Source organism: Coenobita brevimanus, chromosome 110, assembly GCF_032717465.1.
Source record: "Coenobita brevimanus isolate Jiangsu-jjx chromosome 110, ASM3271746v2, whole genome shotgun sequence".
NCBI classification, from domain to species: domain Eukaryota; kingdom Metazoa; phylum Arthropoda; class Malacostraca; order Decapoda; family Coenobitidae; genus Coenobita; species Coenobita brevimanus.
In genome coordinates this window covers 6,395,486-6,409,647 of record NC_137063.1, presented here as the reverse complement: position 1 = coordinate 6,409,647, position 14,162 = coordinate 6,395,486, and positions in this window count along the sequence as shown.

Here is a 14,162-nt window from a genome sequence, read left to right as displayed (position 1 = left end):
TTCCCATTCGCATTTCGCCAACATGGAGAAAGGTTAATTCTAACATCATTCTCCTGCCGAGAAGGTCTAGTCCTGCAGTGAACCACAAATGGACTGGTACAGGAAAAGTGTCTTCTAAGAACGGTAACGAGCGTGAGCAAATAATATGGTTTTGTACTGAGAGGAATGAGGGAGTAAGTGCTGAGTTGTGTGGCATTGAAGGCAAGTGCATACCCATGTTGGAAACTGTTGAGTAGGAAGGTGGAATTCGAGTTTTTAAGACATTTTTACAGCTTCGTTTCCTCTCCGCCATATTAGGTAACATTTTCAATAGTCAAGCGAGGAGAGGCTACAAAAGCTCACAAATTAGCGGTGATTGAGTCGGTAAGCGCTAGGGGGGGGGGGAGTGAAACGACAAGAAACAAGTATTTTTGGCGGGAACTCTTAAATAGCGTCCAGTGTAAACAAATGCCAGCAACTGACGGATGTTGAGCCCTCTTCCTTCCTCTGTTGATGTTGCTACTTCCCGGAACAGCCCGTGCCCGCTCTCCCTGGCTGGCTGAGTTACTGGCAGGAGCAGGAACACAGGCAGGAGTGAGCAGCAGGTTAAGCTACCCCCGCCCCTCGCTGCTCCAGGGGCAGCTGGCTACACCACCGGCACGCCCCCACGCTCTCAGGCCTCACACACACATTCCCAACTCATCGATTGATCTGGTAAAATCGACTGAGCAGTTCACACTTCTTGCGGCGCTTGGCATCCCGCCCCGGGGTGTTGTGAGGCGGGAGGTCACGAGGTGGAGGTGGGTACGGCGGGTCAGTTCTCCTGTGGCTCGGGAGAGACTACGCTCTTTCGCTCCCCTTCCTTCGCCATTCTTGCTTTGTGGCCGATTGGATGCGTTTCACCCACGTAACCCATCTGGCCGACTAAAGTGGTTCACGGGGGCGCCCAGGTGCCCTCCAGGACAAGTGACAAGCGAGTGCGGTGGCCCTTGAGTCTCCCAGAAATTTAGTGCAGTGGTTTTCAACCATTTCGGGTCGCGCCCCCCGTGGCCTTGGTTCACATAATTATACGTTCCCCTGGCCTTGGTCAGCACATCCAGTCCCCCCCCCCCCCCCCCGATCATCCTGTCATCATCTGACTCCCAAAAAGTTGTTCGAGAATTATAGTTTTGCCACAGATTCAAGTGGCCGTCAACCAGTTGCATACAGGCTGCATTAGCCCTTGTCCTGCACTTCACTATTCTCCATTTAGAGGGATAGGGGGGAAGTTGAGGGACGTATATATTTTAACTGGGGTTTGCGCCCAAGAAACGACGAGGTTGGGGGGGGGGGAAAGGCGGCCAGATAACAGGCATGAAGGAAAGAACCCAGCTTCAGCGAAAAATGTGCCTTGAAGGCTGAGTCCGAGACAGATATGAGTACTGAATATTAATCAGCAATTCATCGTGACACACACACACACACACACACACACACACACACACACACACACACACACACACACACACACACACACACACACACACACATTGTTCAAGCCGCTCACTATTTTTTACCCTGAAACCGCACGACCCCTTGGAAATTACTCCCTCCCTCCTAGGAGAGCACACCTTCTTGGTTGAGAACCAGTGGTTTAGTTATTTGAAAAGTTGTCTCTGGTGTCCCGACAAACATTTTTTTTTTTTTTTTTAAGTGGCAGTTGCTGAAGGGGACACAGAGGGGGAGGAGGAGGAGGTAAAATGATGTCGGCGGTGTCCAGGTAGAGAGAAGGAAAGAGGGAGGACGCGTGAGGATACGCAACGCAGGTTAAATCTTTTAAGGAAGTCGCATCACAAAGCAGCCGTTATACCAGACACCAAACATTAAGGAAAATGGAGCAACAGTGTAAATGAAAATAGCGAAAAACCTGCATGTTAATGAGCGAGAGACATACTATAATCTGCCTAAAGCTTGTTAGTGGAAAGTTAAAGGAAAGAGAGCCACCTAAGTCAACCTGAAGCTTAGCTGAAGAAATAGGAAGGGAAAAACAGCAACTTTTAACGACCCAGAAGCGTAGTTGAACATTGACTGTACTTTTAAAGAGGAACTAAAGTTTTCCGTGAGTGAAAATCAACTAGAAATTAAAGAATATATATTAACCGGTAGGGAAGCCTATCGAGGAGAGAAATTATAAACCCAACTTTATTAGAGACCAGTGTAAAACTCCAGCCTCTTCGAAAATTAAATAGGAGAAGAGGTAGGAACTTGCACAGTAAGAGAAACGATAAATTAAAAAAACAGAAGCTTTACTGGAAAACGGACTCGAAAGAAAAAAAAAAAGAGGAAAATAACGTGAAATTAAGGCACACTCAAAACTAATACAAGTAAAAAAATGAAACGGAAAAATACACACACACACACACACACACACACACACACACACACACACACACAGTTTTATATATATATATATATATATATATATATATATATATATATATATATATATATATATATATATATATTCCCAGAAGCTTACGAAAAATATCGAGGACAATTTTACGAGGTCAAGCTAGAGACCAACGATAAATGAAAACTCATGTTTAACGAAGAAACACTAGGATGATTGAAGCCAACGAAGAGAAGCAAGAAAGATCGAAATTAGCGAAGAAAAACTAGGAAGATCGAAACTAACGAAGAGAAGCAAGAAACATCGAAATTAACGAAGAAAAACTAGGAAGATCGAAACTAACGAAGAGAAGCAAGAAACATCGAAATTAACGAAGTAAAACTAGGAAGATCGAAACTAACGGAGAGGAACAAGAAGTGTAAATTAGCGAAGAAAAACCAGGACGATCAAAGTTAACGAGGAGAAACAAGAAAGACTGAAATAAAAAAGGAAAAGGCATGCACACGGCAGTAAATTTCTGACCAGGGGCGGGCCAATATTTTCGCCTGACAGGGGGCAGCACAATCAAACATCTTCGAGCCCCAGCGTGGGCGAGTCTTGTGAAGCAGTTGTGTGGTTGAAACTAGAGTTCACCACATCACTGACTCACACAGTTGCCTACGCTAATTTTGTCCCATGATTTCCTCCATCCAAGGGGGAGAAAAGAGGCATAGATGATGATGATAATGATGATGATTATGATGATGATAATAATAAAGATGATGTGTATACGGTATGTAATATTACTCCTATGTGTTGCTTGTGGGGGTGTCTGTCTACGGGAGTTTAAGCGCGCGCGCTCGTGTGTGTGTGTGTGTGTGTTATGAACAGATCCCTGTGATAGTGAAGTAGGTTTGCATGTGTTCAGTTTGAGGAAGTACTCTTATAACTGTCTGAGGATAGTAAATGTATACTGTACATATGTCATATAAGCAACTGATTATATATCTGTTCACGTTGTTTAAAACTTCCGTATCTTTCACTTCATTCGGTCATTGCTGTTAGCGCCGAGGTGGGTAAGAAAGGCCGCTGACTCAGTGGGTCAGAGCACTCCGCTCTGGCTGAAGGGTCGGAGGTTCGATTCCACCCAAGGGTCATTGGTAGACATCAGGCAGGGCATCCGGTCATAAAATACTACACGTTTCAAGCCAAAGTCCTCTACCCAGGGGCAACGCCTTAGCCCATACCGAAAAAGGGGGAAATGGCGTTAAAAAAATAAAAATCTCTACAGAAAAGTGTGGAAAACTGCTGTATTGCCCCAGCTTCTTTCTTCTTATTCCAAACACTTTTTCAGCTTGGCGCCATTCCTGTATTACTCCACGAATTTGCTTCAAAACTAGCACAGTTGTTCCTTGATCCAGTAGCTCCATGCACCTTCTTCATTATTATTATTATTATTATTATTATTATTATTATTATTATTATTATTATGGAGTGAGAGACTGACGAGGAGAGTGTATGTGAGTGAGGTGGAAAGGGGGGAGAGGGAGGAGGAGGCCAAGAATGAGATGGAGGGATGGAATGGAGAGGTATATGAGAGAGGGGGGGGGTGTTATGAGCTGGGAGCAGGGCAATGAAATGGCGGGGGACAGGGCGACATGGCGATTTGTTTGTGGCCACCCCTAACGGGATTAAAGCGTCTGGCAATAGATAGATAGATAGATAGATTATTATTATTATTATTATTATTATTATTATTATTATTATTATTATTTAGGCCTTTTAAATGAACTTATGTGGTGAAAACTCAAACCATATAAATTTGTGGAGGTGCTTTGTTTTAGTATGTTCGCTAGTACTGATGGCAGGTTGCACAGGAACATGTCCGTGTACTGTAACCATGTGGAGACTGTAATCCATTGCCTTGAGAATGTTGGTAAGTTTGTTTTATGTACGTTTATCTGTTGAAAGTGTCTAACGCACATCATTAGTGGCCTGCAAATTATTGCTGCCTATTGACTATCTGAACGACGGAAATGGTGTGTAATAATTTTTTTTTTTTTTTTTTTTTTGGGGGGGGAGGGGAGGGCAACTCCTAGTGTCAGTGGGAGGCAGTGTAGCTCGTCCTGTTACTTAGATGTTACAGTTTATTTATACCAATCGATTGCACGAGGGTCACTAAGGTAGATGGCCATCACAGGTTTAAGTCAAGTTTGAAGACCGTGCTTTTGAGTGTTGCATCAACAAGTAAGGGCACAATCTGCACACCTCCAGGCCGGGAAACAGAAACGTGAGTTGATTTTGAGGAACAGGAAGGTGGTCTATTAGCGTTCATGAGTTTGTAAAGTTACGTTAGTTGACCGCGTATCTTTGTCGTGCCACCATAAATGTCAGAAAAGTCAAAGTGACCCAGTCAAGATTAAGTTGGTCCAGTGCTAAGTTCAGACAACTTCAGGTCCATTCAAGCCCTGCATGTGCCTTCTAGGCAGGTTAGGATAATTGTGACCAGTCACTTCACTTTTTTCCCCCTTTTTCTTTAGCCAGGTTCAGGCTGGGTAATTTGGTTCCTTTCAAGCTAATTAAATCAAGGTCAATAAACCAAGCCTAACCGAGTCATTTTAGATCCACCCAACTCCAGTTTCAGGGAGAGTTATTGAACAGCCCACATGTTCGGTAAAATTATTACTCTCACTGCTGACGTCTTGTTAAAACGAACTGTAAGAAACTGACTGTCCACAGCAGTTTCCATTGATTGTTGTCATAATACTCTATCCTAAATAATACAGACATGTAGACTAGCTGTTATGGTGTTGACTGTAGCCTGTTCCATATTATGTATTTTGGTTTCTTGATAAAGTGGACAAAAATTCGGTATCATCTAAAAAACATAGAGTTCCAGCAATATCCATAAAGCCTCACGACGAGAACTATCGCCTCCACATTCCTTAATTTTATCATTGCCCAGTCCTTGCCCCAGCCAGTGCAGGGCTAGACGGGTTATTGAGTTAGCACGATGTTTTATACGGAATGCTTCATCATGTTTCATATCGTACAAAAGAGTTTCCACATATACTTCCCTTCAGACAATCGCTAGCAAGTACACATTAGGTAATTGCAACTTATAATAGCATTATCTGCCACAGCTCAATAGCGATATGTATCAGCACTCAAGTCAGGCTTTACCCATCGACACATCTGCTTACCAATCTACCCATCAGGCCACCAGGCTCCAACAGCAGGACGGCGAGCAAGTTTACACACACACACACACACACACACACACACACACAGGATTATGATACGGTATATTAGATAAAGTGACAACTGAGGTTTCATTTTCAGTATCGGATGAGCGACTACAGTGTACATCTACTACAGTTTGATTGACCTGGACGAGGTGGTCATACTGTATGTAGTCTTTATCACAGTTACTTTGTTACAGATGAAGAGAAAATACAAAAAATGCTCTCTGCTCTGTGTGAAAACTCTCTCTCTCTCTCTCTCTCTCTCTCTCTCTCTCTCTCTTTTTCTGTCTGTCTGTCTGTCTGTCTGTCTGTCTCTCTCTCTCTCTCTCTCTCTCTCTCTCTCTCTCTCTCTCTCTCTCTCTCTCTCTCTCTCTCTCTCTCTCTCTCTCTCATGCAAGGTAAGGCATTCGTATGTGTTGCAAGCCTATATTCTGACAGTGGTGAGATAAAAGTGTGTAATGTGTACTGTCAGCTGGGTTTGGTGGTGGGAGGTGGCAACCATCATCCAGGGACTGGATGTCGTGTTGCCTACTTCTTCCTTCACCTTTGTCATTCTTTGTCTTTGTCTACACTCCTTTCTTCCTATTTTTCTCATCCTCACAATTTGCATTATTCTTCATTCCACTTTAAGTGACTCCACATTGAGTGACAATCCTGGTGGTTTCTGGCAACCTAGGAAAACATTTACAATGCTGAGTAGTAACTATGTAATCAAATAACGGGGTGCTGCATTGCCTACTATGGCGACTCTGTTAACTGGATGGACATGTAAATGCGGCGTCCATCCAGGAACAAAACCACGCTTCTCCGCTCTTCACTGTGACGAGGTGCTGTCTACTGCAAGGAAATATCGGTTCCACGCATGGGAGGACCACCAGAGGCCATTGCATGCCTGCAGTTGATGGGTCTGCTCGGTTAGACAGACCGGGATTACAACAACGAGCGTGATTGACACAGTTGCCTACGGCAGCAGGTAAGTGACCACCACCAATGCAGTGGCAGTCCCACCACAAAGCTAACAAGGTATCCAGGGCATCCAGCAAACTTTTGTGTCACTACAGACCCTGCCACCAGGTGACCCAGTAATAGAGGAAGGACAATCATTTCAGTTAAGGAAAGAGTAGATACATGGAAAAGCGTTGTTTTCTCTTAATTTTCAGTACGGTTTTTAATAGAAAAACTGGGTATAAAATATGATATTTTGGTGCATGGTGTTTGAGTGACATGCAGTGACTTGTGTAGTATCTTCTAAGTTTCTTTTTGAAAATTATGCATTTTATTTAATCGTACTGGCCCACATAAAAACTGCATGGACCATGGCCGCCCTGCCGACACTGTTCTTAATCCTGTGGGTGTGAGTGATATCCAGATATCAGAATCAGAGGGAGTAAGATGATGGAATGATGGTGAAAGCTTCAAATAGAATTTAGCAGTCGGTGGCGTTTCAGTAGTTACCCACACATAGTTCTTATCATGATTGATGTAAATGCCATCACAGTAAAACTGAGCATCCGAAGTAAGAGGCCTCCATGGAAAAAAAATAAAAAATAAAATGCAGAGGTTTAACTTGCCCGGGGAAGGGAGGGGAGTGACTGACTAGCTATCAGTCAGTTATAACCAGCAAGAAGTGCAGGGATTGGAATAAACTGCTGCCTGATCACTGAAACCTGGCTGTTAATGTTTGAAAGTTGCTATTGTGTAGACCAGCGGTTCTCAAACTTTTTAGTGTGTGACCCTATTTGGTCACATACTTCGCGACCCACAGGGTAAAAGAGAGAGAGAGAGAGTAACCGGTATATGGCCTGTCGAAGTTATTATGAATATGCTAATAGTGTAATGAGGATAATTACAATTTCAATTAACAAAATACACTGAAAGCATTAGGCCTATTCTATGTCCCTGCGACCCATCAAAATTCATCTCGTGACCCACCATTGGGTCGCGACCCATACTTTGAGAATCACTGGTGTAGACCATTATACACCGAAGCTGAGAATCGAAACGTGAATTAATGAGTCTGCCATTTCCCGGCCCATTGACAAGAAAAAACAACAGTAGTACAACCTTCACGTGACTACACTGTATGACAAGCAGATCGGTTTCATATATCCCAGGAAACCCTTTACTACATTGGATGGGAACAGTGTAACCAAACCAAAGCCTGGTAGTTTATTGGGTTAAGGCGCTTCAGCCTCATGAGGCCTCCAAGGGTTTACATCTGAGTGGGGGCTTGCTTCTTTTTCCCCTCACATAACAGACACTCAGGGACGAGTAACAGTTCGCTTTTGCCTGTCATTCCGGAACTAAGTCTATCTGTCTATATATCTATTTATATACCTAGGCTGCTTCCCCCCCAAATAAGGGGAATTGCCGAGACAGGACGACACAATCCCAATTTACACACACACACACACACACACACACACACACACACACACACACACACACACACACCGCTCGCTGGTGCAGTGGTAACGTTCCCGCTTGCCAACTGGTGGACGGGAGTTCGCGCCTCGCTCAGGTTGCGAAAAGTTTCACTGACGAAGTGGGTGGTTACTGTCCCCCTGGAGCAAGGGGACGGATGTGTGCGTGTGTGAAGGTCACAGCCTTGCCCTTAGATCGGACTATATGAGCTCTCAGCTTCCTTCCGGGAGGGTAAAAGCTGACCATCACGACCATCAAGTGATCCTGACCGACACGGTGAATTACACACACACACACTTACTCGTATCTTAATCTTATCGGAAATAAGTAGGCATGGATAATGTCCACACAAGGCAGCAAGTTCGATCGTGAATTAACTCGCTAACTAGTCATGAAATGATGGGATTGTTAAGATTCTGACACACAATGTGCAACATTACAGTGAACAATGGATTTTTTTTTTCCCCTATGCAAAGCAGAGAGATCAAAGGCTAGAAGCACGGAAAAAATTGTTCTTTCCAGGATAAACAGAACTAAATAAAGCCAAATTCAGCATACATTCATTTCGAGATCCTTGGACACATGGTGCTTTGAAAGACTGGGGGGTCACGGCAAAGGGAACTATAGACATAGGAAGACAGTTCCAGAATCATCCTATTGCACACACGAATGACTGACAGTATGCGTTAACTCGTGTATTAGGTGGACAGAAGAAAGGTGAGAGTATGCTGCCAGACGCGTGCTGTGCCTCCGCCGTAATGGAAGAGGGGTGCAGGCATACCGTTCAGGAGAAAAGTGGCCAATGCAACAGCGATAATCGTTCAGGAGAAAAGTGGCCAATGCAACAGCGATAATAAAGAGATGCAACAGTGCGGGGAAGAGAAAGGTTAAAGGGAGTAAGTATGAGGAGGACCTGTTGCATGGACAGGGAATAACTGTGAGGAGCACTTGGGTTTGACGTTAGAGGAGAGCTTCAGTCCAATTACGCTACTTTGATGCCGCAGGATCAAATCAGTAGACAATACAGGGAAGCTTACGTCATAAACATCTGAACAACTGTGGACAATAGTTGACATTTAGTTCAATAACAGGGACGTCAGGATAAGTTACTATTGTAACGAGTGCGAGAGGGGAATATATGATCTGAAAAACATACCGGTAGTAGATGTACGCAGGATAACAGGTTCAGTGGTAAATCAGATAAAATTAGCACTAAATAATACTTAGGTAATTTATGAGTGAGGCAAGGGGACCCGTCACTGGCCAGAAGATGTTGGTAGCAAGTAATCACACCGTAACTAACCCAGCGGAAACACCAAAATAAACAAGGAATGTGGTAAATATGTGAGGCATGTAATGCAGCGGACGGCTTGCGCACGCGATGAATGGATAGGTAACTCTGCTGTTCAACACCCGTTAAAACCATATTTTATTGGTCATAGAGGACAAAATAATATTCATTTGGGCCAAGGAATATCACTTTCTGTCAACGGTAAAGTGACCCGCCCCAGGCCAGTGCTTCACCAATGTATGTATAAAAGTGGTAGGTTTGCCAATTGAAAAATTCTTGTCAAAATTTGAGAAATTAGAGTGGCCCTGTTTGTGAGCGAGTTTGTATGTCATCAAGGGATGACTGTATCTGTTGTAACATCGGGCTTGCATCATGCACCTAACACGAGCGTATAGCTCTACCATGCACGTTCAAGTCGTGCTCTGTGAACCCTGAAGACAGCTGATATGGAAGACCGATGAACTCTGGTTTTTGTCACTGGAGAAGCGACTCACTCCCAGCAAAAGTTACATGCCGGTGAAAAAGTGTGGATCATATAAAATGCATGAAACATGGTACTGGGCCACCTTCAGTGTCCACCCCCGGGTGGGTCTGACGGTCTACCAGCCCTGCTGGTGAGCCTCCGAACGACGAAGATAGGCGAGCATTATAATCATAAAGTAACAGCCAGTTTCATATCATCGATTTTTGAGAGAGGGAGGAGTACAGTGCTAGGCTAACAGTGTCTATAATACTTTAAGGATAGTTGACCAGTCTATATCCCAGCTTGCATTATGTGATGAAAAAAAGAAAGAGAAAAAAACTCCAGTCGCATCTTACGTCTTCCAGCATATGCCCTAACCATCTGACTTTCAACTCGATTTAGCCTCATAACACAAACTGGCCCATAGGCAGGCAACAAACCTAAGTAAGGAATACGAGTATATAAACAGCAAACTTTCAAACCTCCAGAGGCTTCCCAGTGGCGAGTAAAATCATGTTTCGTTAACCAGAGTAAAATAATTCGTTTTCTTAGGTCTAAAGACCAAAATATTTGAGAACTTAATTTACCTTGTATAATTTCACACACACACACACACACACACACGACAAAATTTGCGTATACACGTAAGATTCCGTCTATGATTAATGCATTCAGTATTACCTCAGATTACATATAATGTCGTTCCTACTCTCTTTAGAGTTGCTTTTATAACATGATAGGAAATTATTTTTTCAGTAATGTGTTAGTGTGTGATTGGTATTGAATTTTAGCCTGTACATAATTATGGGTGAAGGGAAGTACAGGCAACTGTCTGACGCCAGCGATGTGGTGAATTCTAGTTCCAACCACTGAACTGCTTCACAAGACTCAGGCACACTGCGGCTCGAAGATGTTGGATTGTGCTGCCCTCTGTCAGGCGAAAATATTGGCCCACCCCTGGTCAGAAATTTCCTACCCTGTGTGTACCTCATAAGAAACCCATCACTCAAAAACCACGACACGAAGTTGGTGAAAAGAAAAAAAACGAAAGATAGCCTTTTTACATACACTGAATTCCACACGATCACCCCCAGTCCTGGCCAAGATCTATTTTGAGAAAAACAAGAACCCCCCCCCCCTTCCTCCTGGCCGTCCCCCTCTCGTCTGTCTAGAGTTGTAAATGCCTTCAGGTGTGAGGACTGCGGCGCTGGAGATCAGAATGCATTATAAACTGCTGTTGCTGTCTACGCTGCCCCTGGTGACCCCCCAAACCCTCAGCATGCGTCCTCCAGAAGATGCACAGGTGAGTGATAGAAATGATGTAGTTTGGAACTTTTATTAATTGGTAGCTGTGTGTGTGTGTGTAATTACTGGTATTGAAGAGTAGCTGTGTATGGATCTGTCCTATTTATCCCTTGGTTTATATGAGGATAGTACCTTTTCTGTTGGTCCGTGTGTAGTGTCGGGGACAACAGTTCGTCTACTGCTCCATGGCTTCTACTTCGCTTCAAATCATAGAGACATCTGTAGGCAGAGAAAAATAGCACCGTTGGACTGTTAACCAGCAGAATATTGCGGAAAATAGTAGCAGTGAAATTGCAGATCATCTTTTATCCCGTTCTCTACTACAGTATTATGTACGGTATTTGGCGGTGCGACGAAATACCGAATCAGCGGTCATTTACCGAATCGGCAGTTTTAATAGGAATATATATATATATATATATATATATATATATATATATATATATATATATATATATATATATATATCACATCAGTTCAAACACGCCCAGTTATCTGAAACCCAGTCAAAAAATTATGCTTAATTTAAACTTAATGAAAAATCAGGATTCGGAGCAAAAACAGGTTAAAGTTAGCGGTTATTTCCCGTTTAGATTGCCAGCACGCCTTGAGACTTGTGTTTCGCATAAATATTGATTTATAGTGCGATTAAATGTATTTGCATATTAAATCAATATATACAAACTGGAGATGTTGAGTTGTCGAGCAAAAGCCGCCAACTTTGGCAGGTTTTTGCTCTGAATCCTGATTTTTTTGATGAGTTAAAAAAAAATATCGGGTTTCAGATAATTAGGTGTGTACGAGCCAGTATGATGATATAATATTTTCCTATTAAAAGTGCCGATTCAGTAAATGACCGAATTATTAGTTGCCACGTACGATAATTATTGTATGTATTATTGTGTCCGGTACGAAGTACGATACTATTTTGTTATCTTACAGTTTTTGTGATATGTTTGGGTTGAAAGCTAGCATGACAGTAAAATTTGTGGCACGCATAGCTAATCATGCACAGTTGTTCCACAGTTTGACATGATCTTAAGGGCTAATGTAGTGGTGATCACTGAAAATACTGTACTTTATGTTAATGGTCTTACTGAGCTATTATCTGCAAGAGTATGCATATTTCTATGATTATCTTTAAGTTCTATGGACTGCGTTCTGCTGCCAGTCACGATCGATTTTCTAGAGTGCCACAAAGGGTATTTCTTTTCTTTGTAAAATTATTGTTGTAATGAGGGATTGGCTGTATTATACAGCAGTATAATATGAGATATGGTGTATATATACCCTAATTCTGATACAAAACAAAAAGTGATAAATATACACCTTAGTTTACGTCAGTACCTTATAAAATTACGGGTCTTATGAAGATTATTGTAATGGGTAAGTTGTCAATAAATTCACCAAGGTATCGGCGACAATTTTAAAACACACCAGATTATTAAACACTAAAAATGTTGACACTATAAAAATGTTAATACTGTACGATAATTCCAACGAAAATTTTTTGAAAAGCTGGTACGATAATTCCCATCAGTGTGGCAACACTACGGCTGATTCCGTATTCCTTAGTACCCCGGAATTTGGTGTGTTTTCTTGTGTCTGTCTGCCACTCTGCCAGTTTATTACTCATATTCCGTGATAATTCTAACGAAAAAACAATTTTGAAGACCCGGTACACTAATCGGATCCCCAGGACCCCATCTAAGAGTGTGGCAACACTGCCGCCGATCCTGTAATGGGTATTGCGTAGCACCCGGGAATTTGGTGTTTTCATGTGTCTCTGCCGCTCTGCTAGCTTAATACTCATATTCCGTGAGGTGCCCAGGTAAGGAGCCCTTGAGTGGCAGTTTGGATCGGTTTGTGTTCTTACCTTGCCTAATTGTATCTTTACAGGAATGAGTCAAGCTCCTAGTCTCGTGTTTTGGACCAGTTTTATACATATCCTTAAATTTCTTGTTTTGGCACGCACTATTTCATTCGGTAGTGTATTCCACAGATCAGCTGCTCAATTTGGGAAGCTGAATTTCCAGACGTCTTTATGACCTCTTTGTACAGTTTTTTACAGTGACCTTGTTGCTTGCCCGTACGTTAAATACCGTACTCATTTACGTCTATTTTCTCTTTACCCTTGATGCATTTATATAACATAATCATGTCTCCTCATTTCCTTCTCTCCTGTAATGTCAGTAGGTTTAATTGTTCAAGTCTTTCCTCATAGCATAGGTCCTTTAAACTTGGTGCCCATCTTGTAATGGCCCTTTGTACCTTTTCAATCTGTGTTTTTTGAGATGTGGACTAGAGACTACTGATGCATACTCCAAAATTGGTCTTGTGAATGATGTGATTATCTTTCCCAGCATGTGTTCATGTTCCATACATTTTCATTTATGTGGTCAGCCGGTGATAGTCTTATTGATAATCACTCCTAAATCCTTTTGCCTTTCTGATGTGTGTAGGTTTGAACTTGCCAACTTATAGTCCCATTCTGGTCTTTTTTCACTTAAAACAAAATTTTGTACATGATATTTGTTCACATTGAATTTGATTTGACATCAATTGCTCCATACATGAAGCTTATTTAACTGCTCTTGTAGCTGTATGCAAGAGCCTGTGTTTGTAATTTCCCTTTGTATTTTTGCATCATCAGCAAACATATGTTGGTAGCTTCCAATTTCAGTGTTACAGTACTGTCTATGTCATTTATATGTACAAAAAACATAATTGGTGCCAACACTGAGCCTTGTGGAACTCTGCTTGCCACTTCTCTCCATGATGAGTCATTTCCCCTTCACACTGTTCTCATTTCCCAATTAGTGAGAATATCTTGCAACCAATTGTACAGATGATCTTGGATAGGGGCCTACTGCTTTGACTGTATAGTTTCCATAAAAGCCTTTTGTATGGTACTCTCAAATGTCTTCTTGAAATCCAAATACCAGTACACTCAATCCTCGTAAATCGCGTGTTCATAAATCACGGATTCGTAAATCACAGTTAGGTGGCCGTCAGACTGCCGGCAACCCTAAATCACTGTTAAGTCATGAAAATCGTGGATCTAGGCACCCAAGTGGGCCTTTTCCG